We start from the raw sequence: 26,087 nt of genomic DNA, 5'->3' as shown, positions 1-26,087 counted from the left end.
ATCCCAGAAAGAGTTACTCTGAACTAAGACCATTTGGTACTCTAGGATAACATTTGGTACTCAAGGATTTGGTACTCTAGACCATTTGGTTCTCTAGGATTAATGGAGGAGAAGTCGATTTATGGCTACCAATCTTGATCCTCTTTGATCTGAGATTGCAAATGCCTTAACAGACCAGGTGCTCGGGAGCAACAGCCGCAGAAGGCCATTGCTTTCACCTCCTGCATGTGAGCTCCCAAAGGCACCTGGTGGGCCACTGCGAGTAGCAGAGAGCTGGACTAGATGGACTCTGGTCTGATCCAGCAGGCTTGTTCTTATGTTCTTAACAGTGCACACAGGGTGGTAAGGGTCTCATCTGCCTGAAGGAAAGATGGCCTACAAATAAACAATATCACCCAATATCAGCCATAGCTAAGGAATTTGATTCTAACCTTTTTATCCAGTCATGACAAAACAATAGAACAGTAAAATCTCCACGAGAATTCATCGGATTGGATTTAGCAATAGGTTTCTGCTAACAAGAAGCAGGGCAATTTTCACAATCACCCCAGTTTACCACAGACCTCCAGTTCACCTTTTGCACTGTTTCTTAAGGTCAGCTCCCCCAGAAGCACTGCTCTTGAGAACATTTGGATATGTACTGGGATGGGGAAGGCAAGAAGTCCCATTCTGCTAATAAATCTCTCCACTTAATGGAAATTACTTCTAGATTGGAGCCTTTCCATTTGTTTCTAAAGCATTTGTTTCTATAGCTGTCAAGAAACTGGCCTTGTCCCAGATATTTCTTGGTTTCAAACTGTTCTGTACAGGCTTATGGGCCTAGTAAGTTACAGAAAGACCTGCTCTGGGAAACTAAGGTCATGATGACTTGCAAGTTCGAGAGAGAGAGAAAAGAGCTGAGATGGACAGAAGTGAAAATTAGATCTCAGCAGCTTTAATGCTGAGACCAAAAGGGAGTTTTGCATTTGCATCCTTGGGCAGGGGTAAGTGCTTGCTTGACTATGGCATGTACTAGCTGCAGATGTACATGGTCATGTATCTACTGACATACCTGATTGATCAAACAGGATCAGGCCAGATGTGGGCAGTCTTGCATAAAAGAAGTGTCCTATGTTGGCCCCAGACTGAACTTTCCCTGTCCGGCTAACACCCTCCATCCATCAACAGCCTGCCAAAGGTGAAGTGAGGGGACACTTCAGGAGTTTGCCTCTCCTGCCATTCCCGAGGGTCCAATGTCCCCCAGGAGAGACATGCCAGGGTGATCAGTGGGTTGCAGTGGGAAGAGGAAAGTCAGGAATAGTCCGTTCTGCTGATAGAAGTGCCTTCTATTAGTGGAAAATGTAGTCTGCATACAACCTCAAAACTGCAACTTCAACCAGGAAGTCAGGCATATTCCAGTGAAGACTGGCTGACCAACTCCCTTGGTGTGCAGAAATCAAAAACTTCCTAGATTTCCAGCAGGGAGACCAGTGGGTTAAAATCAATGAAATCTCTCGAAAGCAGACCCCTGACAACACTATAGTGGAACCAAGGGCGGAAATGAAATGGAAAGAGGGTGTGCCCTTCCACCAGCTCAAAAACTGTGCACCAGGACAAGCTATGATGAGGATAACCAACTTTTTGAAATGCCAGTAGGTACTGTTCTTTACACAACTTTTGGCAAAGGGTGTGATCAAGCACCCATTTGTCTCGACCATTATGCAACAGGCATTAAGAGACCCATAATGATTCACTACTTCTGTACAAAATTATAAATTTAGATTCAATGTGTTATACTAGCTTAATGGTATGATAACTTTTTAAACATTTAGCACTGGGGGAAATAACTCGGCTTGGCAGCGAGGGGTAGGCTAGTGGTGGGATCTTTGTAACAGCTAGAGCCCCTTGGGGATGAGGCAATCTACAAAATCTAATGAATAAATAATAAATAAATAATAAAAGCTATACCGGAAACAGCTTTTGAAACGTTCTACAGAGAATACAAAGGAGACCAAATTGTAGTTTAAATATATTTGTAAGTTTTGGTTGTAAACATCCATACAGTGAGGCATAAAGAAGCATACACACAGTTTCTAAGAGATATAAAAAGGGTGGAAAGTAGGTTTGGATGATAGATTGGGAAGGGAAGCAGGGGACTTATACATTACCTAGGTTTTGCAGAGAAGTACTTAGAGAAGGCAAGGATTCAAATGGCCAGCATGTGAATCCAAGCGAAGGATGATATCGTGTCTCAAACCAACTTGACCAAGAGCTAGTAAAGAGCACTGGGTCTGGGGTGAACGGTACTTTTATATCCCTTTGCGCAGTTTGGTATACAGTTTGGTATACATTTTGGCGGGAGAAAGTAAGTTTCGTTTCCTGGATTTTTAGGTTTCCATGCTGGGATAGCTGGGCTGAGCTAATTAGTAGCTCATCTATTGTCTTCTAAATGTTGGGACAGTAGAGCCAATTGTTTCTTGATTGTATCAGTGTTAGTCTTGAATGACTTATACAGAGTTACTTCTTAGAGTCTCTGCCCATGTATCCAAATTTGGCTGAGGCTTTGAGTGGAACAGGGAGGGAACAATTGTTAAGGAAATGGTACTAAAAGGCAGAGGAAATGCAGAAGCTGTTTCAGGGAGTTCTCTAGGTTCTTTGTGTTACCGAACTTTGGTGGGTTTTGGTAATCAAGATGCATGTCCATGGGGCTTCCAGTCTCAGCTGACTGCATTGACCCTTTTAATGATCTCATTTTGCTGACAGACCTTTTTGCACATTTTGGCCTGTATTAATATCTGGACATTCTGCTCCACACACACACACACACACACACACACACACACACACACACACACACACACACACACACACACACACACACACACACACACACACACACACACACACACACACAAATATATGGCTGTTGGCATTTGCCAGTACATATTGCAGGAAAATCATGTGCAATCCATATTTCAACAATGTCAGGGTATGAAGGGTAGGGCAACAAATGTGCATCGGAAAGGGCAGGAGTGAAGCAGTGTGCCATCACGGAGACATTTAACTTTGTAAACTTCTTATTTCCAGTCTTCTGTGGCCCAGAGAATGCAGTCACAAATTCAGATCTCAGAAAGCATGCCAGTAAGATCTGTGGAATGGGATAGGAGTGGGAGAAAGAAAACAGAAATGGATCACATGTTCTTTGAACACTGAGCTGCCAGATTTTTCCCCACTGCCTTTGCTTCTGTGCTATCAACAGTAACCTGGTCAGCTGCCAATGCTTTTGAGGGGGAAAATCATTTATTTCCCTCTGTTATGATAGGCAGCCATGCAATATACTTGAGCAGAGCTTGTAAAGTACGGCACACCTGTCGGACAAAACACCCAACCCCCTTTGACATATGTTGTGTTTCATAAGAAACCCAACAGAAGGCAACCACTCTATTCTTGGGGCAGGGGGGGGAGAACATTGTAGTTCCCCTCCAACCTCTTTTCTGTCTTCACCGTCCCACCCCACCCTCCAAATTGTGGGCCACAGTCTCTGACTCTAGTCTTTTTTCTCTCTCTTTAGTGGTTTTTTCTTTTATTTTCTCCAGCAGGGAGAGGGAGGGCTGTTGGGGTAGCGTGTGTTATTTTATTGTATTATGATTTTTTAAAAAAAATATTATTATTAAGCTTGGGGGATGGGGTGGAGATGAGCAGAGCCTATATAAAGTTTTACAGCCCATCCGTCTCTGGAGTTACCAATTTCCAACACTATAAATCCACGCTGCACCTTGAAATCCCCTGCTGAGACAGACGGCGAGCCAATGCGTTCCTTCCTGTTCCTTTCTCAGTCCTTTTCATCAATAAGCTTATCACAACTGCCAAGAGACACACCGGGAATTTGTCTCAGCGCAGCAATCAATATGCTATGTCAGGACTGAACAAACAATTTCTGTAAGTCGTATAAGTGTGGTGGCTTGAAAAATGGCTTCCAGCTGTGAACCCCACACTCTTTGAGGTTGTCCCTTAGGACTGCTGGGTCTAAAAACTTCATCTTCATGCTGAACATGTTATGTGAATTCACAGAGAGGGGCTCTTGCCTGCCCCTCCTGCAGCTGAAAGGACCCCGGGGTTCCATGAGTTGATTGGGTTGCCAACCTCCAGGCAGTGTATGGAGATCTCCTGGGATTATAATTGATTTTGGGTTACGGAGTTCGGTTCCCTAGAGGAAATGGCTACTTTTAAAGATGGGAACTATGGCGTTATAGCTCATTGAAGTCCCTCCTGTCTCCAGACCCCACCTTCCTCAGGATCCAACCCCCCCCCCCAAATGTCAGGTATTTTCCAACCTTAATTGGGCAGGGCATTGGCTCCATCATGAAGCTGTATGTGCGCTGAATACCCATCCTTGCAACCTTCTAATGTGATGGATAACGCGGCATGGGGCCCTCATACCTGTGGGACTGCATCACCCCTTATGTCCCACATAGGCCGCTGCATTCAGCGGCGGCAGAACTGTTGGAGACCCCTGGCCCTGCGAGGATGCAGCTGGCCTCGACCCTGGCCAGGGCCTTTACGGCTCTGGCCCCTGCCTGGTGGAATGCTCTACCTCCAGCTGTCTGGGCCCTGTGGGACCTTGGTGAGTTCCGCAGGGCCTGTAAGATAGAGCTATTCCACCGGGCTTTTGGGGGGGCTAGCCTCTACCGCCCCCCACTGAGGCTGCCTGTCTTCCATCTTAGCTGGGCCTGATTCCCATCTCGGGCCCTGCCTTTCCCCCTCCCTCTCTGGCCTTTGGATCGGGCGCCTGTTTTTAAGAACTTTTGTTGTTTTAATTTCTATTCATTTAAAGTAATTGCTGCTATTAGATTTTAATGGGATTAAATTATATTTTGTATTTGTATTTATTTGCTGTCATTGTGAACAGCCATATTGTGAGCCGCCTCGAGCCCTTTGGGGGTAAGGCGGCCTATACATCGAACAAGTAAACAAACAAACAAACAAACAAACAAACAAATAACCTCTCCCCTAACAGCGCCCAGGCTTTTGGTTGGCAAAAACATCATGAGGGGAGGCAGGAACCCCTCCTCCCAACCATACCTGGCTGTTAATTATGTTTGTCTAGTCCAATAGCGGCCCAGTGGGCTTATTGCTTACTCCCCAAGTTACTTGTCAACATGTGACAAACTCACCTTATGACTCAAAATGCCTGCGTTATACCTTTTTAATGCCTGTTTTACAACCAACACTTATTAGTGTTCTGTGCTTTCCCAATTAAATGCCGTGTCTCCAGGTGTGCAAACTGTATCAGTAAAGTCTACAGATGACAGCCAGTTATTTGAGGACAGGAAATCCCAACCCGACTGCGAAAGGCTGTGCTATAAACTAAACATTTCTATACTCTTCAAACCCTGCAGCCCAGAGCTAAAATCTCCTCATTTGCAACCATTCATTAAGCATGAACCAAACATGTTGGATCATCACCAGAGTGCTGGGAGTACTATTGAATGCCAAAACCCTGTACAAACAGCACCAATACTGACTGTGGGGCCAGAGCCGCCTCTCTGGTCCTACACAGCTGGGTTAGTTTTAAGAAAAACTAAGTTAGAAATAAAAGCAAAAGGCATCTGAAATTTAGAAAAACAAACAGACAGTTTACTTAGCAGAATATAGCAAGTTACAGAATGTGAACACTCCCCAGTGCCCTCGAGTGATAGACACTGAATTCAGAACGTTACAGAATACAGATAAGTTACAAAAGGTGACCTCTCCCTAAGGAGGCACACCCCAATCCAATGTTTAGAGATGTTACAGGAGATGACTCCTTACTCGAAGGAGGGGGGCCTTAGTGCTCTCAAGTGAGAGAGCACAAATTCCCGTGTATAGGAAGAGCCACCTGAGTTTTTTGTGAAGCTGCAAAGGCAGACGTCACACAGTCCATCCCCTTACTCTACGTATTATGATCCATTCCCCTTAAGAATCTCATTGGTCAGATCTGTCTCCTGGTTTACATGAAGACAAACCCCTTATTCTACGTCACACGCTGCATTCTTTCTGTAATTCAAACTGCACGCTGTGAGCTTATGGCCATCCTTGCCCATATGCAAAGGACTACAGACATGTTGGATCATCACCAGAGTGCTGGGAGTACTATTGAATGCCAAAACCCTGAACAAACAGCACCAATACTGACGATGCCTGTTTTCTTTTCTGCCAAAGATCATTTATATAAAAAAGAACCCATTTGAACTATCAAAGTTTGAAATGAGCCATTGACTGTCCAATTATTTTACATGCCGAGTTTCGGGCTGACCTTGCTCCACTACACCCATCTCTAAAAGGTCTCAGCTCCACAGGCTCAAAGAACAACTCATCTCTTCCAGTGACTAGAGGAAAGGACAAAAACCACAAAACAGTGCCAGGGCAATCTGCTGAGTAAAGAGATCTTGCGGGCAGTATGGGTATACCTGGGTGTTCCTCTCCAACGGATCAGAGATTGTATCAGTCTGTCTTTTGGTGGAGCCAGAAGAGAAGTTCTGGTCATTTTGGAATACACTCAATCTCATAATAACCCTCAGTGTTATTTTTCCGTAAATGGTATGGATCCATAAAATATATGCAACGAAGGACCTGCAAGAATTCACAGGGTAGGGGAAATCCTGCTATATGTGAAGCCAGCTGTATGACTTTGGGTTAGTGGCATAGGAGGTTAAGAGCTCGTGTATCTAATCTGGGGGAACCGGGCTTGATTCCCAGCTCTGCCGCCTGAGCTGTGGAGGCTTCTCTGGGGAATTCAGATTAGCCTGGACACTCCCACACACGCCAGCTGGGTGACCTTGGGCTAGTCACAGCTTCTCGGAGTTCTCTCAGCCCCACCTACCTCACAGGGTGTTTGTTGTGAGAGGGGAAGGGCAAGGAGATTGTGAGCCCCTTTGAGTCTCCTGCAGGAGAGAAAGGGGGGATATAAATCTAAACTCTTCTTCCTCTTCTCCTTAGTCACAGTTCTCTCAGAATGCTCTCAACCTCATCTGCCTCACAAGGTATCTGTGGTAGGGAGGGGAAGAAAAGGCAACTGTAAGCCACTTTGAGACTCCTTTAAGATATCTTATCTTACAATAAATAATTGGGTTGGGGTTCGAATGTCCAATGATGAACCCTTAGCCAATTACCATGCATACCACACTCTGTGCATCCTGCACACCCGTTGACCATTGCTGGGCCCACAGAGCAGCTAGTCCACAGGCCTAGCAAAGCCCTCCCATCTCCCCCCATCCAAACCATCCAATTCCACCCTACTCCACCCTCACCCACATTGTTCAGCCCTCCCTCCCTCCAGCCCAAGCCTCACCTTCCTAACCCCCCAATACCCACCTTGCCACCCTCGCTCACCCCAAGCCACACCTTCCAAATCCCTCCACCCTTATACTCACCTTCCAGCAACCCCCACCTCTAGCCACACCTTCAAACCCCACCCCCACCCCAAGCCTTAACTTTTAAACCTCACCCACCCTCATACTCACCTTCCACCACTCCTCAACCCTTAGCCACACCTTCCAACTTACCCCCACCCCAAGCCTTACCTTTCAACCCTCCCCCACACCAAGCGACTCCCCCACACCAAGCAACTCACCTTCTCCAAACTCTTCTTCTTCTTCTTCTTCACCCTTCCCTACCCCAATACTAACCTGCCAACCCTGCCAACGTTAATACCAACCCTCCCCTTCCCCCTAGCCCAAGCCACACCTTCCGTCCCTCCCCAACTCCAAGTCTTACCTTTCAACCCTACCCCACCCCCAAGCCTCACCTTGCCACCCTCCCCCACCAGAACCCTCACCTTTCCAACCTCCCCCCAACCAAAATTTCTCCATTCCCTCTCACCCCAATCCACCACTCCAAGCCTCACCTTGCCTCCCTCCCTCTATCCCAAGTCACTTCTCTCCACCCTTCCCCTATCCCAGTGGTGGCGAACCTTTGGCACTCCAGATGTTATGGACTACAATTCCCATCAGACCCTACAATTGGCCATGCTGGCAGGGGCTGATGGGAATTGTAGTCCATAACATCTGGAGTGCCAAAGGTTCGCCACCACAGCCCTATCCTCACCTTCCCTCCTACCCCAAGCCACCTCTCTCCAATGTCTCCCACCCCCAGAACCAGGTAAGTGGCATATGTAGCTCTGGAAGAAAGGGGGGGCTACAGCCCTACTAAAGCCTATTGCAAGGGAGATGCTTCCTCTTCTACCCTTTCCTAGGGCTCATTTCATCTCCCCCTCAATGAGCTTTGCTGCCAGTCCAGGTATAAAAACTAACTTCTCTTCTTCCTCTTCATTCTCCATCTCTCCCTCCTTGCCATCTTGTTCACACCAACGGTCTTTGCTTGCTTTTTCAGAATCATAGGCAACCCAAAATGCCACCTGAACTCCAATAATTTGGTTTTTTTTGCAACCTCTGTACATGTAGATAGGGCAGATAAGGTTCTGGAATTTCTTCATCCCAAAATTCATTATATTTTTTAGAAAAGATGACACAGATGTTGTGCGAGCCAGTAAGCAACAGCCCAGATGTGACCCACTGAACAGATTTCACCTTCTGCAGGACACCCACCTTTGGCTATTAGATCTAGTTATTATATTATGCGTAACATTTCTACTGCAGAGTCTCTGAAATTATCTAGTTTCCATCAGGGAGTGCTATTGCCCTTTATGGGGTGACGTGGCCAATTTTGAGCCTCGCTGTTGAAGGGACAAATTGCACTAAGTGAACAATCTTCCCTGCTCTTGGGTTTTCAGCAAAATCAATGCTTCTGCCGATTTCTGAAGAGCAGTCACAAACTTATGAAATATTTATGTGAAAACCACATCCCGTCTGTGGTGGTTCTAGTCTGTGACTCCAACATATGGTAAATAAATTGAAGCAGGTGTGGGAGAGCAGGTGTTCAGGGCAATGGAAGGATAGATTTGGAGTTTACCGTGAGGAAACAAATTGGGGAGGGGAAATGTGATAAAGTTTACTTTGAGGGCAAGGTGCCAGTTCGACGACAGAACCGTACAAGTTATTTACAGGGGCACATTTGGGCACTTGCAGTTTGATAGAAAAGTTGCTTCTCAGATTCAAACACATGGCAGGAAGCAACTGCAACTCTGTCCTGCTGTGTTGGTCTGTGGGGAAACAGTTGCCATATCACTTTTTAAATGTATGGTCTGAATAATAATTCTTCCTCATTCTTCTGAGGGTGGAAAATATAGGGACAAAAATCATGCAATGAAAAATATAACATTTCTGAAACATTAATTTCACCACGGTGTTCAGATTATGCCCAGGTTTGTGGCTAAAAGAGGTACAAGAGCTGTTCCTTTGTTTCTGTAGATGCTTTTGCATGTTGATTAGCATTTTGGGATGCTTTGCCCCCAAACCAGATTAATTTCTGATTTGCCTCTATTCTCACCTACGTCTAGGGTACTGTACTGTTGAAGGCACGGTTAAGTCTGCTAATACATTCCTCCCAACTTTGGGGTTCAGTTGTTATCCTGTGTTTGTAACAAAATTTCCAGAATTAAGAAAATAACCAACAATTGAGTTAGATGAAAGAGGATCTCACAAAGAACAGCCAAGCAAATAGGAGAGCTAGGTGGCAGACATTAAATACATAAAACTGAGTAAAGGCTGGTGAAATCTTCCAGAACTTCCCTCTCCTTTCTTTGACTTCTATGTGTTATACCCCTCCTTAGATGAAACAGTTCTCCCTTCCACTCCCAGTATCCCACCCAACACCCCTCTACACATCACCCCCTTTTTGCTATCTTCCACACTAACAGAAGAAGAAGAAGAAGAAGAAGAAGAAGAAGAAGAAGAAGAAGAAACAGAAACAGAAACAGAAGAAGAAGAAGAAGAAACAGAAACAGAAACAGAAACAGAAGAAGAAGAAGAAGAAGAAGAAGAAGAAGAAGAGGAGGAGGAGGAGGAGGAGGAGGAGGAGGAGGAGGAGGAGTTTGGATTTATATCCACCCTTTCTCTCCTGTAGGAGACTCAAAGGGGCTTACAATCTCCTTGCCCTCCCCCCCCTCACAACAAACACCCTGTGAGGTAGGTGTGGCTGAGAGAGCTCTGAAAAGCTGTGACTAGCCCAAGGTCACCCAGCTGGCATGTGTGGCAGTGCACAGGCTAATCTCAATTCCCCAGATAAGCTTCCACAGCTCAGGCAGCAGAGCTGGGAATCAAACCTGGTTCCTCCAGATTAGATACACGAGCTCTTAACCTCCTCAGAAGAGCCACACCCTAGTCAAAATCCATAATCCACCAGCTGTTCTGATGGATTCCAATATGGCAGCTTCATAGCGGAGTCCTTTTTGGGGGTATGGCAACTTTAAGGTATGTGACAGAAAACACAAGATGCTCAGAGATTTATTCATCAACTTGAAATAGCCGCCAAAAGGTACTATTTACCCCATCGAGCAACATACATATATCTGAAAATTTGCTCCAATTGGTAAAATAGGTGCTTCTTGGGACCCTTTGTGGTCAAGAAAACACCACCAGAGAATGCTTAAAACTCCATCTTCCTGTACCCCAGTCCCAATCCAAACTGGGCCACCACTTGCCTCACCTTTGATGAGAAAGTCCCTTCCCACACATACCTTTTGAAACATTTTGAATACAGGATGTAAAACGTTTCCTCCATGGAGTTCCCCATTGTTTTTACCCCCAAACATTTTATTTTGCAGCCTCCAAATGTTTTCAATGAATGTCCTTTTAAAAAGAATCTTTGGTTGAAACTTTTTGAAAATGTCTTCGGTTGAACGTGCGATCTCTTTAAGATGTTTCCCAAACCTCTGTGGCATCCCCAGACGTCCTCATTAGTACAGTTTTCTGAACTCACTCGGTTCCTCCTTACCTGTTCATTTGCACCATTTCTGTTTGCTTTTTTAATTGGGTGGGGCTAATTTTGGGGTTTTTTTTAAAAAAAAATTATTGATATTTTGGATGGTTACAGATTTATATTATACATCTTTATGTTTCATCCTCCACATCCTTTTACCCCCTTTCCCCCCCTCCCCCTTCTTCTTCTTTTCTTTAAATGTGCAGCAGCAGGTTCATTCTTTCTAATCTTCTTTTGCAGTTTTCTTCTGTGATTCCAATTTCGTTGAACCAGTCTTTGAATTCAGCCCAGATCCACTTCGTATCTTTTTGTTTTTCTTGCCATATTTGGTTTCTTGACATTATGTCAAACATTGCTAATTGTATTTGTTCCCATATATATTCCAACCATTTCTGGATTGTCCAGATTCTTTTGTCCTTCCACCCAAATGCTATTGCTGCATGGGCCGCTCTGATCATGAGTTTAAGTAGCATTCTCTTTCTTTGTTCTATTATTGTACAATCCAGTATGCCTATAAATAATAGATCTATATTTATCTTTATTTTTGCATTCACATATTTTTTCCATATGCATTGTAACATTTTCCCACAGGTGTTTTACCTCTGGACATTCTAACCACATATGGGTGTAAATTGCATTTTTATCCCCACAATGCCAACATTTCGGGCTGAGTCCCTTTAGGGTGGGGCTAATTTTTGAAGCTTTGAGTGTACGAGGTGCGGAGAATCACAACTGTGACGCATTGAAGTATGTTCTACATCTAGCTCAAAAGGAAATCATGGAATGGCAATCAAGAATTTCCTTGAGGAGATGAGTGTGGACATACATTGTGGTACAGAGGTAAGGGATTGAACGTTTTTCAGAAATGTTTTCAGCGATTTGTGCAAAAAGGGCCAAAAAGAAACCTGAGAGCTCCATTCGCAAAACTCCTCCTCGTGTCTTACACAGTTAAGCCCAGAGTGTCCCGGGAGGTTGAAATGCCCCCTTCCCACTGATTTCTGAACGTATAGATGCCGCTAACAGAAATCCTGCCAATCTGGGTTCATTATTATTTTCTCTGAGGTCAGCATTTATCATTTGAATGGAGGACTAAGCAACAGGAAGGGCAACCAGCAAAGATAGCTTTTACTGTCTGCAGAACAACGGTGCTCTGCTCGGCAGGAAATAGATGCACAATAATTGCATATTTGTGTTAGAACAGAAACTCTGGTGGGGGAAATATCAAATCAGATGACATATTAAAAATGAAAAGAGTGTACATTTTCCTTTCATTATGCGTGGGATGTTTACTGGCACCTGCAACCAGAACATTAAGACCCAATGAGAGGAAGCAACAGTTGTCCCATTTGTGTACGTCATTTGGAACATTCCTGTTTAGCATCTGCATGTAGCTCAGCAAGCATTTTAAAGCAGATCACAAAAAGCCACCAAGACCACCTTTCTTTTTCATTTTGCATGGAAGAAGAGTTTGGATTTATATCCCCCCTTTCTCCCCTGCAGGAGACTCAAAGGGGCTTACAATCTCCTTGCCTTTCCCCCCTCACAACAAACACCCTGCGAGGTAGGTAGGGCTGAGAGAGCTCCGAGAAGCTGTGACTCACCCAAGGTCACCCAGCTGGTGTGTGTGGGGAGTGTACAGGCTAATCTGAATTCCCCAGAGAAGCCTCCACAGCTCAGGCGGCAGGCCCGGGGAATCAAACCCGGTTCTTCCAGATTAGATACACGAGCTCTTAAGCTCCTACGCCACTGCTGCTCCTAAACACATACTTTGTACCAACTGCAAGAACCTATGGTGTTTAACATACATATTCTCATCACAGGGACTAAAGAAGGGGTTCTCAAAGTGGCACCCGTGGGTGCTACATTGCCCTCCAACGCCATTCCTGATGCCCACTGTGGCAAGTCCCTTCACCCTCCTGACTATTTGTGGTAGGGTCAGGCAGCCTCCTAACTATGCTGGGCAGGTTTTCCTGCCTTTTCTATGACTGAGCTGCCTTGATGGTAACATATGGGGTGTTTAACACTTATTTGCTCAGCCTTAGGAACTCCAGAAAGGGGAATGCGGCCTGTTTTTCCCTTATGGCAAATCTCCCCTTTTCAAGGCACCAGAGAACTGAGGCAAGTTCATCAAACAATGGGATCAGGAGATATTTGGGGGGGACTGGCTGCTGGGGGGACCAGCCGCTGGGGGGACCGGCTTTTGGGGGGACCGGCCGCTGATTCCGCCCCTCTTATTGCCCTGTGCACTGGCTGTGTATTCAACCATCTGCCAGCCCCCTCCCAGGATTTGACCACTCCTGAGATCTGATCACTGGGGTGTGTTGCCAGAAGTCTCTTGTTATTAATTATTAATTATTTATTGAAGGACACTGCTGCTATAGTTTTAAGGTTCTGTATTATTTTTAACTGGGATTATTCTATTTGTTTTTACTACGTTTGTTGTTGTTTTGTTGTACACCGCCCTGAGCCCTTCGGGGGTAGGGCGGTCTATCAAATCGAATAGATAGATAGATAGACAGGCAGGCAGGCAGGCAGGCAGGCAGGCAGGCAGGCAGGCAGGCAGGCAGGCAGGCAGGCAGGCAGGCAGGCAGGCAGGCAGGCAGGCAGGCAGGCAGGCAGACAGACAGACAGACAGACAGACAGACAGACAGACAGACAGACAGACAGACAGACAGACAGACAGACAGACAGACAGACAGACAGACAGATAGACAGACAGATAGATAGATAGATAGATAGATAGATAGATAGATAGATAGATAGATAGATAGATAGATAGATAGATAGATAGATAGATAGATAGATAGATAGATAGATAGATAGATAGATAGATAGATAGATTATTTCAAATGAATGGAAATCAGGCAAAGAGATAACTACGTGCGAATGTCAGATTTGACACAGGCACAGTTCTTCAGGGATCAACGGTCACAGCAGCAGCCAATTGTGACAGGGTGGAGGAGGCTACTGGACAGCAGCTGTAGCGTAGCTGTAACAGTGGTGGAGGGTCTCCCTCAGGCCACAGCCGTGCCACTTCAGCTAACTCTGTTTAGCACTGCACAGGAGAAGGCGAAGGTAAACTAATGACCAACTCTTACCTCAAAACCCCTATGATGAGACAGTCTCATGATAGGAAGTGGGAATTGACTTGACAGTACCACAACAGAGAAGTTTTCAGCTGTCTTCGACTTTTCGTGGAGTTTTCAAGGTATGAGATTATCAGAAGTGCTTTACTTTTGCCGCCTTCTGTGCAGCGCTAACCAAAGTTAATGGAAGAAGAAAAGAAGAGTTTGGATGTATACCTTGCCTTTCTCACCGGTAAAGAGTCTCAAAGTGGCTTACAAACTCCTTCCCGTCTTCTCTCACTACAGACACTTTGTGTGGTAGGTGGGACTGAGAGAGTCCTGAGAAAACTGGCCCAAGGTCACCCAGCTGGCTTCATGTGTAGGACAAATCCAGTTTACCAGATAAGGCTATACCACTAAGGTATGGGGAATCAAACCAGGTTCTCCAGATTAGAGGCCACTGTTCTTAACCGCTATACCATGCTGGCTGAAGTATTATTGCCATTGGCTATGGTATATCATCTGGACTTTTATTATTATTATTATTATTATTATTATTATTATTATTATTATTATTATTATTATTATTATTATTATTATTATTGAAGTCTATAAAATTATGCATGGGGTAGAAAATGTTGACAGAGAGAAATTTTTCTCTCTTTCTCACAATACTAGAACCAGGGGGCATCCATTGAAAATGCTGGGGGGAAGAATTAGGACTAATAAAAGGAAACACTTCTTCACACAACGTATGATTGGTGTTTGGAATATGCTACCACGGGAGGTGGTGATGGCCACTAACCTGGATAGCTTTAAAAGGGGCTTGGACAGATTTATGGAGGAGAAGTCGATCTATGGCTACCAATCTTGATCCTCTTTGATCTGAGATTGCAAATGCCTTAGCAGACCCGGTGCTCAGGAGCAACAGCCGCAGAAGGCCATTGCTTTCACATCCTGCACGTGAGCTCCCAAAGGCATCTGGTGGGCCACTGGGAGTAGCAGAGTGCTGGACTAGATGGACTCTGGTCTGATCCAGCTGGCTTGTTCTTATGTTCTTATGTTCTTATGGACTATGATAGATCCATAACCCTCAGTTTGCAAGACCTGATCAAGGCTGTTATCAAGAGACTGTTTAGGAGGCCATTAATTCCCAGGGTTGCCCGAGATCAGAAGCAACTCGACAGCTCTTAGCACAGAGAGAGATGTTAGCTACATTTTTATTATTGAAATTCTAAATCCTTTTTCTTCTTGTGTTCCTTTAATAAAACCATTCAGAATATTCGGAGACAAACAGCAACACATAACTTGATGTGAAAGTTATGTGGCTATTTAGTGATTAAGTAGGAATCAGCTGGCAACAGTGCAATTATCCTCTGTTAATTGTAAATGTGGTCTCCTTTTTTTATTGAGTTTCTCTACTTGTGCATGAGCTGCATTAAAAAATAAATCCCTAAGGACCGTTCCTTTTAACATTAGACAGTTTAGCACAATGTTAACATTTTAATTTGCATTGGAGAACAATGTCTTCGAAATAGTCTGTATTATTTAAACTTTAAATGTCAAGCTAATTTTTTCCAGTTAATGCAAAAGACAGATTCCTAAGTAGAACTAAAGAACCTAATTTGTTAGATTATTTAACTAATGTTGAATGTCCTTTCCAGTTCACAGCCCCTTAAAAAAAACTCAATTACCACTCACATTCCTGGATATTCTTCCCAGGGCAATAACTATACAACAAGAAATCCAGACATAGGTACCCTGTTTTCCCCGAAAATAAGCCCTACCCCCAAAATAAGTCCTAGCATGATTTTTTTGGGATTTTTGGAGGATGCTTGAAATATAAGCCCTACTCCAAAAATAAGCCCTAGTTACAGATTCCCTGGTGCAGCTGATCTGGTCATATTGGGGGGGGGGGGGTGCAACATCATGGGAAAAAAATAAGACATCCCCTGAAAATAAGCCCTAAGGCATCTTTTGGAGCAAACATTAATATAAGACCCTGTTTTATTTTCAGGGAAACACGGTAACCAGCTACTATTTATTTTACTTCATAATTTTGTTTTTAAAATTACTTGTTTCCTCCTCTGAAACATTTCCATCCAGACTTCATAGGGCTTATCTTTCTATATTATGAGCTTAAACTGGTCTAAAAGACATTTCCACATTCCCTTTCTATTGGTAACCCTGGAAACTATGGGACTGAAACACTCTAACAGGTAATTATCAGTTTTCTAATCAATCTACTGTTCCTAGAACTCTTAGCGGGGAAACATAATGAAACTGGCACAAAACCAATATGCACCGGTAGTGCAGACATGCCCTTAACAGGTGTCGATAAAACAGGGTGAAGGAGAACTGCAATTAACCCAATGCAGTGTAGCAGTTAACAGCAGTGCAGTCTAATCTGGACAACCAGACAGACAGACAGACAGACAGACAGACAGACAGACAGACAGACAGACAGACAGACAGACAGACAGACAGACAGACAGACAGACAGCTAGATAGATAGATAGATAGATAGATAGATAGATAGATAGATAGATAGATAGATAGATAGATAGATAGATAGATAGATAGATAGATAGATAGATAGATAGATAGATAGATAGATAGATAGATAGATAGATAGATCTTTAATTTATATACCACCCTGCCCCAAAGGGTTCAGGGCAGTTCACAACAAAAATATATATCAGTACATAACACATTCAATAACAGTATCAATAATCAAACCATCATCAATATAACAATATAGCATTATGACATTACATAGCAGCAATATAGCAACAATATGACAACATCAGCACAGCAAGCTAATTCACAAAATACATGCCTACGATAAACATAATACCATAACATCATAACCATAAAAACCATGAGTATAAAATCATAACAGCACAATAACAGTATACAACAATATTAGCATAGCAAAAAACAACAACATAACATTATAAACTTCAATGAACATGACATTATAGGCAAGAGGGGTTGGTGGAGAACCAAGAGTGAGTCAACAACTGCCCCAATATAATGGAATTTGTTTTGCTGAACTTTCCAGCCATCCTCAGCCCTTTTGGAGACCGGTCAAGACAGAATACTTTTGATTACTTATTGCAGTGTGAACAAGAATTGATTAAAATGAGGCTCTTCATTGCTGGTTTTGCACTGGTGGGTTTAAGCTGAGAGGCACTGTGGTGTAGTGATGAAACTGATGAACTCTGGAAAGACACAGGTCAGAAGCCCCAAACATCACAAGATGCATTGGTACAGCCATTTTCTCTCAGCATTGGATTGTTGTGAGTATAAAATGCAGGAACTCAGTATGTAACCTAAAGCTGCTTGGGAAAATGGCAGGATACAAATACTTTCATATTTAAAAGCAAACACACTTCAACACACTTTTATATATAAATAAAAATTGTTGTTTTATTGTGTTGTTCACCGCCCAGAGTCCTTCGGGGGAGGGGTGGTATACAAAATCAATTATATATATTGATATATATTATTGATTTTGTATACCGCCCCTCCCCAGAAGGACTCTGGGCGGTGAACAACACAATAAAACAACAATTACATTAAAACCCCATTAAAACAGCAAATTAACAAAATTACTTGGGTGCTATGTGGTTTCCGGGCTGTATGGCCGTGTTCTAGCAGCATATCCTCTGAAGATGCCAGCCACAGATGCAGGCGAAACGTCAGGAGAGAATGCTGCTAGAACACGGCCATACAGTCCGGAAACCACACAGCACCCAAGTGATTCCGGCCGTGAAAGCCTTCGACAATAACAAAATTACATTGGCGTCCAGCATAAAACTTCATAAACCCACCCTGGGAAGAAACAAGATAAGAGAGCGGAGGGCCCGCATAAGTATTAAGGGGCCCAGAGCGTAAAGGGGAGGGGAAAGGGGGAAAGAGGCGCACATATACTATAAGAGGTACTTCCAAATCCATTCTTTCATTCTCAAAGAACATAACTACTTTGGTTCGTACTTTTTCTGCCTGACAAGAAATGCCACTGCTGTCACACTGGGGTAACATCCCACCTCACCCCCTGTTTGTGTTTCCTGATACACTGTAAATTAGTTATAGTTCACCTTCCTTCTAGGCCGTAAATCCCCGGTGCCCTTTCTTTTCTAGGTGATGCTATATTCTCAGAGTCAATTGCACCCTTTATTAGGGAACATAACAGCAGCACTTCACACTGGAGTCAAAGTGAGGAGTCGCCACCGCATTAGAGAGAAATAATCTCACCACTGTCGATTTATGTCCTATCCCCTCAGCAATACAACCCAGCAACCGGTTTGTCTTCAGCATTTGGACAGCTCTGCACTTACAGGACTTTATAGATGGTTCATAAAATAACTCCCAGTCATTTTGGGGGAATGAGGGCATCTTATATTCTACCATATCAAACATTTCCCGCTTTGATCCTGTGATTGATTAGCCAGAGTGCAGTGCTTTTGGGATTGACTCAGTTGTTCGAGGTAATCTAAATCATTACAAGCACAACTGCGTGGCTGCTTTGGAGGACAACCCCACTATGATTCTTGTGGGTTGGCTGGTGAAAACGTACTGCTATAACATCCCTGTAATTGCACCTGACGTCTGTATTAATGACATGGAAGATGCAAAAAAGTGAAGTATATATCAGGGGTCTGCAATGTGGTGCCTATGGGTACCATGATGCATGCTGACCCTGACCTAGTGCCCTCCAAGTGTTTTCAGAAAGTGGGCGGAGCCAGGTGGGACTTTTGCCCTGTACAGCTTCTGGTAAGCCATTGGAGATCTGATTGGCTGTGCTGATTAAAATATTGTTGCTTTGGCGGCAGCTGCCATTAGTGTTAATTTTATTCTGTGTTTGTGTCGTCTTCCTCAGTGTGTTTTTTAAATTATCCATCATCTCCCTTGCCTTCGGACTTCCTTTAGGTAGGTGTATGGCTCCTCCATGGCAGCCATATTGTGGTTTTATCCAGAGGTGGGATCCAGCAGGTTCTCACAGGTTCCCGAGAGTAGGCTACTAATTATTTGTGTGTGCCGAGATGGGGTTACTAATTGGTGATTTTGCCACGTGATTTTTGCCTTAGTTACGCCCCTCCTCTCAGCAGTAGCGCGCAAAACTTGAAGCAGTCTAGCAGGAGGTGCACCGGCGTGCGTGGCAGCCTGCGCCTGCATACATTCGTTTCCCACCCAAGGACTGGCACAGCGGCTGTGTCCTTGCCACAGCCCCGCCCAGGAATGCCCCACCCCCGGAATGACCAGCCACACCCCCGTCGTGCCCTGCCCAGCCCCTTTGGCGCTACGCCACAGTTTGAATCCCACCAACATGGGAACCTGTTACTAAAATTTTTGGATCCCACCACTGGTTTTATCCACCTCACTGTGTCAGACTTTCAGAGGTGCCCACAGGCTCTAAAAGTTTGGGGATCTCTGGCATATAGAAGTGAGTACCACAATAGTATGGAAAAGCCGAGGAACAACCAGTGTCCAAAGCCACGGCCTGGAATGGATCTGCCTTGCTCAGCCTCTCCTCTGGCCCAAGTAGCAGTGAAGCTAAGAGGGTTTTTCCATTGCCTTCCTCCATGTAGCACTAAATACACACACATCTGTACTGCGGCGTTTACATTTTCATGAATTCTTCTGCTTCCTAGTTGGAGCATTTTGCATGTTTATCTCACCATCTTTTCCAGTGGTTTTCTGCATCCCTAGGAGGTCATTGACTGGTTCTCAGAGGGTGAGACATACTTGTTCCCCTACTGTACTTTTATGGTTGAGGATCAAACTTGTCAGGAAAAGAAGCTAGTGTTTTCTACAGTGTCCAGTCTTGCCATTTAATAATTGATACAGTCAACATCCAGTTTATAACTGGATCCAGTAGTACTATTCAGATATATCTTGATGCTCTGAAGTTCTTTGTGGTCTGGGACCCTCGTATCTGCTGGCTCACCTCTCCCAATACAACCCCCAGAGAGTGCTACATTCAACCAGGAACAATTTGCTGGTGGTCCCTGGCCAAAACATGACTGTTCACAACCTGAGCCAGAGCTTCTCAGCTCTGGCTCCAGTTTGGTGGAACTCCCTTTCGAGTGAGACCCAGGCCATGCAGGTCTTGATGCCATTCTGCAGGGCTTATAAGACTGGAATGTTCCACCAGGCCTACGGCTGAGGACAGTGACGGTTGCCATCCAGCTGGCCTCCCTTGCTGTAGAGGAGAACGTGTGTTGTGGTTATAGACGCTCCTGTTGAGAAAACTGGAAGGGGAATTTATGAAAAGTTATTCATAGTTGTTTGCTCTGACAACTGCTGCTCCAATTAACAGGAAGCTTCTGAATATAAAATACAACTTTATCATGGTGGGGAAAAGCCCCCTCCTTCTCTTTAAGTATGTCTCAGAAATGAAAGTATTTACAGAGAGAGCGATCGGCTACCCCAAATTGTAATGGCTAACCCTTTCGAAAGGGAAATGAAATAATACATCTTGTTCTTATTATGTCTCCAAATTTGATTCCCGTAACAAAATCGTGGGTCGTTGACACAGTTGCGGCAGAAATAATGCTTCCGTGTTCCAGCACAGATGGGTATTAATCTATTGTCCTCTGCTTGCACATATATTTAATCCCCTAACTGGCATGAGGGAACCTGACAAGACTATTGGAACAGAAAAAAAGAAAGAAAATCCTGCTTCCCTCTCTCTCTCTCTTTGCTTTCTTCCCTTCTGCACAGAACAGTAAAGAAAGCTATATTTAAGGGGGTGCCGAAAGAAGCAGAGAGAAGTCAAATCCTGTTAGTAAACAAGGCCATCTTGGATCGTCTCCACGGGAAAGAAAGCGACCAGCCGTGTTCCCCTACTTAATACCTATGAACAGCTTAGTGGAAGAAGAATGCGTTTCTAAATTGTGCATACTGCTAAATTGTGCATTCCTGTTACAGAAAACATACATAAAGGTTACGGCTTTCAGTGTGAGTTGAGTTCTCCACTGAGTTAGTGCAAAGATTGCCCAAATTGCGCCTGGTGGTATACAACGGAGCAGGAAGGTTTTATCAACTCAGAGCCCTGGTGACAATCCAAGCTGATGTGTTATGTTGCAAGCAAGCGGGCCAGAAAGAAAGAGACTCTTTGCTGCCAACATGAAATGAACTAAATAGGGTTTCCAGCCAGCTAAAATTTGCTAGCCGGACCAGAACTAGAACATGGAAAGCCATTAAAAAATTTCATCCAAAAAAAAAAAAAAAAGCTAGCTAACTATTCTTATTCTCGATATGCATTTATGATACAACTTGTTAGGGTACTTTGAACATAATCACAGAGCATTCACAGAGTGGCTTATATATTCATGTAGGCAGCATGTGGTCCATGCATATCCATACTTTGCTGGCCTATGGAATTTTCCCCCTTGATAAAAGGATCAGGGAAGTAGTTTATTCTGGTGTAAATCTGGATGATCCAGATCACAGTTATGGAAAAAGTGTGGGAAAACTTTTCTAGCCTGGGAATATTGGGTTGCTTCAGGCTGAGAGCGAGTCACTCTTGACTTACAGGGGAAAAATAACGAATGTCTGTGTTCAATCTCTGCCAAAGCAACCCCTCTATTCCGGCCGGTCATTTTTCATCATTTCACTAGTTTGCGCAGAATGTGATAGAAGACTGCCATTCAGTTGTCAAGCCATCCTTGGATCTGTAAGCCTTTTGGAATGCTCCATCCTGTGTCTGTTTTGCATTCTAAGGTGAGAAAGTCTCTGAACAGAAGCCTGGCACATCCTTTCTGTTCACCAGATGGTATCTGAACCTCCTATTAAAATCTTTAGATTCTGCTCTTTTGCTCATTCTTTTCTGTTACATTTGTCAGCCATCAGGATATGCTAATGAAGTCCTCCAACGGCAGCCGTATTAAGGCGAGCACTTTCTGCTTCTTTGCAGCTATACACACAGATAGCTGTAGAAAAGAGTCTCTCTTGCCCTCTCAGGGCTTTGTATCTTTTATCTATTTTTTTATTTCCTTCTCTTTGTTTTTGGAGTGGAATATTCTTGTGTTTTTATATTACTTCTTCTGTAAATGGTATTCCTCAAAGGTGCATGCCCCTAACTATCTTCGTGTAATGGTGGGCGTACAAAAAGCATCATGAAAATGTTTCTAACAAAGCAAACTTGCCACAATTTGTCCCCGTCCTAAATATGAATGTGGACTATCACATAGTTATTTCTAAGCCTAGCAAGAGCTGCTAACATATCATGAAAATAGACAATGACGGTAGATCTTTCAGGCCTTACAAAACTTGCACAAGTTATTTGCACAATTTGCACAAGGAGCAGCAGTGGCGTAGGAGGTTAAGAGCTCGTGTATCTAATCTGGAGGAACCGGGTTTGATTCCCAGCTCTGCCGCCTGTGCTGTGGAGGCTTAACTGGGGAATTCAGATTAGCCTGTACACTCCCACACATGCCAGCTGGCTGACCTTGGGCTAGTCACAGCTTCTCGGAGCTCTCTCAGCCCCACCTACCTCACAGGGTGTTTGTTGTGAGGGGGGAAGGGCAAGGAGATTGTAAGCCCCTTTGAGTCTCCTGAAGGAGAGAAAGGGGGGATATAAATCCAAACTGTTCTTCTTCTTCTATTTTAAAAGAGGAACAGAGATCAGCAGCAAGAAGAGCAAATGCAGAGGGGTCTTCTTCAAGTACTAGCATCTAAATGTATGCCATTAAATATAATTTATCCAGCCCAACCTTAAAAGCCTGTACATTGATGTAATGTGTCACTTAATTAAGGAAAGCAGGAAAAGCCTCAAAGGTTATAGCCACTGGAGCTTTCAAGCATCCTCGCATTAAACAAAGAGAGAACAAATAACAGATCATAAAAGGAGGAAATGCCCACCAATGATATCACAGGATGGAGAGTCAACATGGTGCAGTGGATAAGAGCAGTGCTCTCTGATCTGGAGAAGCAGGTTTGATTCCCAACTCCTCCATGGGAGCGGCAGACTCTACTCTGATGAAGCGGGTTTGTTTCCCCACTTCTACGCATGTAGCCCGCTGGGTGACCCCGGGCCAGTCACCGTTTTCTCAGAATTCTCTCACTCCCCATCTATCGCATAAGGTGTCTGTTGTGGGGAGGTCAAGGGGAGGCAATTGTAAGCCACTTTGAGACTCTTTAAAAAGGCAGGGAAAAGTGGGGTATAAAGCAGGAGCAGGGATAAAAATAATCTCTCCATCATCCCGTCAGGAATCTCTATACCTGTCTTCTTTCAAACTCTGATGATTTTGGGAATCTCACAGGTCTTGGATTCTGGTACCTCTCTCATCCATCAATTAAAAAAACCAACAATGTTGGATATATGATCATGCCAAAGACACAAGAATAATATATTTAGATCTGTCAGAACAATCCAGCCCCAAAGAACAGAACATTTTCATAAGCCATTCTGTTCAGATACTGTTTATTGTTTATCCAAGAAAACGGGAAAAAAAATATCCCTCATTAAAAGTAACCTTGAAACTTTTAATGAATTAATGCCAGCTCACACTCTGACAGGGAGGCTGCTGATAGAAGGGCAGCAAAATATACCTGTTCCATTTTAGCTGTGACTGTTGCTTCTCCTCTGTATGTACTTGAAACTCCAAGGAAAAGATTACTTTGTCATTTGCATTCAAGATTGTTTATGTTATGCACACAAACACATAAGTATTGGAATGCTAACACTGCTTTCCAAATGCCTCCAAAATCCCAACTATTTTTAGAGGTTTAGCTATCTTTGCTTGTAGAAGAAGCCCATAACTTGCAATAGATTTGATATAACTCAATTACGTTGGACTATTAAGAAATTATCACTATCAAATCCTGCTTTGCGTATTTCGCTTAATTATCACTCAAAAGCTGCTTTCCCTTGGTAATGCAGAAGAGATTATTCAAAACCCAACATTACTGTTATCTCTCACCACCTTTGCAGACATCGCAGGAAGAGGAATGTAAGCACCAGGGAAATATGTGCTCTTGAAAGATGGCAAAGTAATTGAGCTTGTGTTGAACGGTTTCTGTTTCTATCTGAATACATGGTCTCAAAATTATTGACGATAATGCTCCACCAAATCAACTATCAACATAAAATGCTTCCTTCCTCTAAAGTCCTTCTAATCCAGCATCCTGCTCCTAGTTGTCTTGAAATCTCTGAAACCTCACAAGCACGGAAGAAAAATAGCTGGTTTGTGTACCCCACTTTTCTTTATCTTGAAGGATTCTCAAAGTGGCAGACAATCCCCTCCCTTTCCTCCGTTACAATAGACACCTTGGGAAGTAGATGGGGCTGAGGGAGTTCTGAGATAACCGAATAACCCACCAGGCTTCTTATGGAGGAACAGGGGAAACAAACCTGGTTCAACAGATTAGAGTCCACATGCACAGGAGTGGCAAACCAAACCCAATTCTCTAGATTACAGTCATCAACCTAACTCCATGGTGGCGAACCTATGGCCCTCCAGATGTTCGTGGACTACAATTCCCATCAGCCCCTGCCAGCATGGCCAATTGGCTGATGGGCATTGTAGTCCATTGTAGTGCCATAGGTTTGCCACCACTGACCTAACTCCTCCTAGACATAGATGGACACCAGCCTATCCTGAATTCTCAGTATTATTATACACTGATGACACAGTATTGTTCTCCCAGACTCATTTTGGTATGAATCGTGTTTTGCGGACCTTTTCTAATTATTGCCTATGAAACGCTTTGGAGGTCAATTATGCAAAGTCTAAGATTGGCAAAGTATTCGCCAAATCATGGAAACCTGAGTGATGTAAAATAAATGGGAATACAGGAAGGTACACATTTTCAAAAGTCCTATCACATTTTGCACTGCAGAAATTACTTTTTTTACCACTACCACCCTCCAAGACCTATAGTGGCTTGGCAGGGGAAATGGCAACTATAAGAAGCAGTGGGGTGCAAAAAAAGAACTGAATTTACACTGGGGAAAGTAACACTGAGCCCCATCTTGGGGGGGGGGCTGAATCCACTGGTGGAAGTGGCACACGGCAGAGTCGTCCTCCTCAAGGTCTTTACCCTGGCAGAGGGGCGACCTTGCTGGTGTAATGCGGTGCCAGTGTCCCAGCACCCCTGCTGCATCCACTGGCATAGCGGAGGTGACTGGGGGCATGACTGGGGAGGAGTCAACTTCAGTTGCCATTTGTTGCATTATGCTAGCAGCCAAGAGTATATAGACTTACTCAACCCTTTTGGTTGGCATAAGTCTTTTCAGCACCATAGAGACTCCTTGGCGGTAAGGAGGGTTTTTCACTGTTTGAACCTCTCCCCACAACCAGGAAGATTTTTTGGAGGGGCAGCCAGGGGCAACTGCAGCACTGTAGCTGGGCACCCTGCTCTTGGACGGTGCTGCCCAACTCCTTACCCTATGAAAGAAGTCTAAAACTACCTGCTGAATTGCATCCAGCTAAGAAGAACTTTGATGACTCGTAGGCCGTTTCTGCCCGGCCATGCTGGGGGTTGGGTCAGTGTACATGACACTGACCCAACCCCCCCGGGACCGTTCACATGAACGGTCCCGGTAACAAACGGGAAGACGGCGCCACGGAGTGCCGTTGTCTGATCGACTACCTTCTCTGTGACCGTCCAGCGCATCGCCAAGGCCAGGGGACACCCACCCTGCCCTGCACGACTGCTCCAGAGTTGCAGGGCAGGGGGGCATGTCCCCAGGCCTCGGCGACATGCCGGATGGTCGCAGAGAAGGTAGGTTGATCGGGCACCGGGGGAGGGATAGTGGCTGGAAGCCACCGTTTTCCGAAAACCTTGCTCGGGGAGTGAGGTGGGAAAATGGTGGCTTTGCGCCGCTGGGGGGTAGCGAGGGCGGCGCGGCTGCGAAGCAGCTGCACCCCCCATGTGAATAGCTCCCTGGGGACGGCATTTTTGCCATCCCCAGGGCGCTGTATTTGGTCAGTGTGTTTTCTCAGGATAGTTCTCATTTTATTCCCATGACCAGCCCTTGGGGTTGGCTGCAGGGAGTAATTGTAACATGCCCACTGAGGATCTTAGATGAGCAGAACTTTGAAAAACAAATCCATCCCAGACCACATTAAACACTCTTTTGCCTGATTCACATTGGTTCTCTGATACCAGGGAAGTGCCCTGAAGTCAGTCTTTTCTTCCTGTTTTATCTGGCCCTTTTAGCACGAACAAATT

The sequence above is a fragment of the Sphaerodactylus townsendi genome, linkage group LG10, assembly GCF_021028975.2.
Source record: "Sphaerodactylus townsendi isolate TG3544 linkage group LG10, MPM_Stown_v2.3, whole genome shotgun sequence".
NCBI classification, from domain to species: Eukaryota; Metazoa; Chordata; class Lepidosauria; order Squamata; family Sphaerodactylidae; genus Sphaerodactylus; species Sphaerodactylus townsendi.
The sequence above is the reverse complement of the archived record's forward strand: the minus strand, read 5'-3'. Positions refer to the sequence as shown.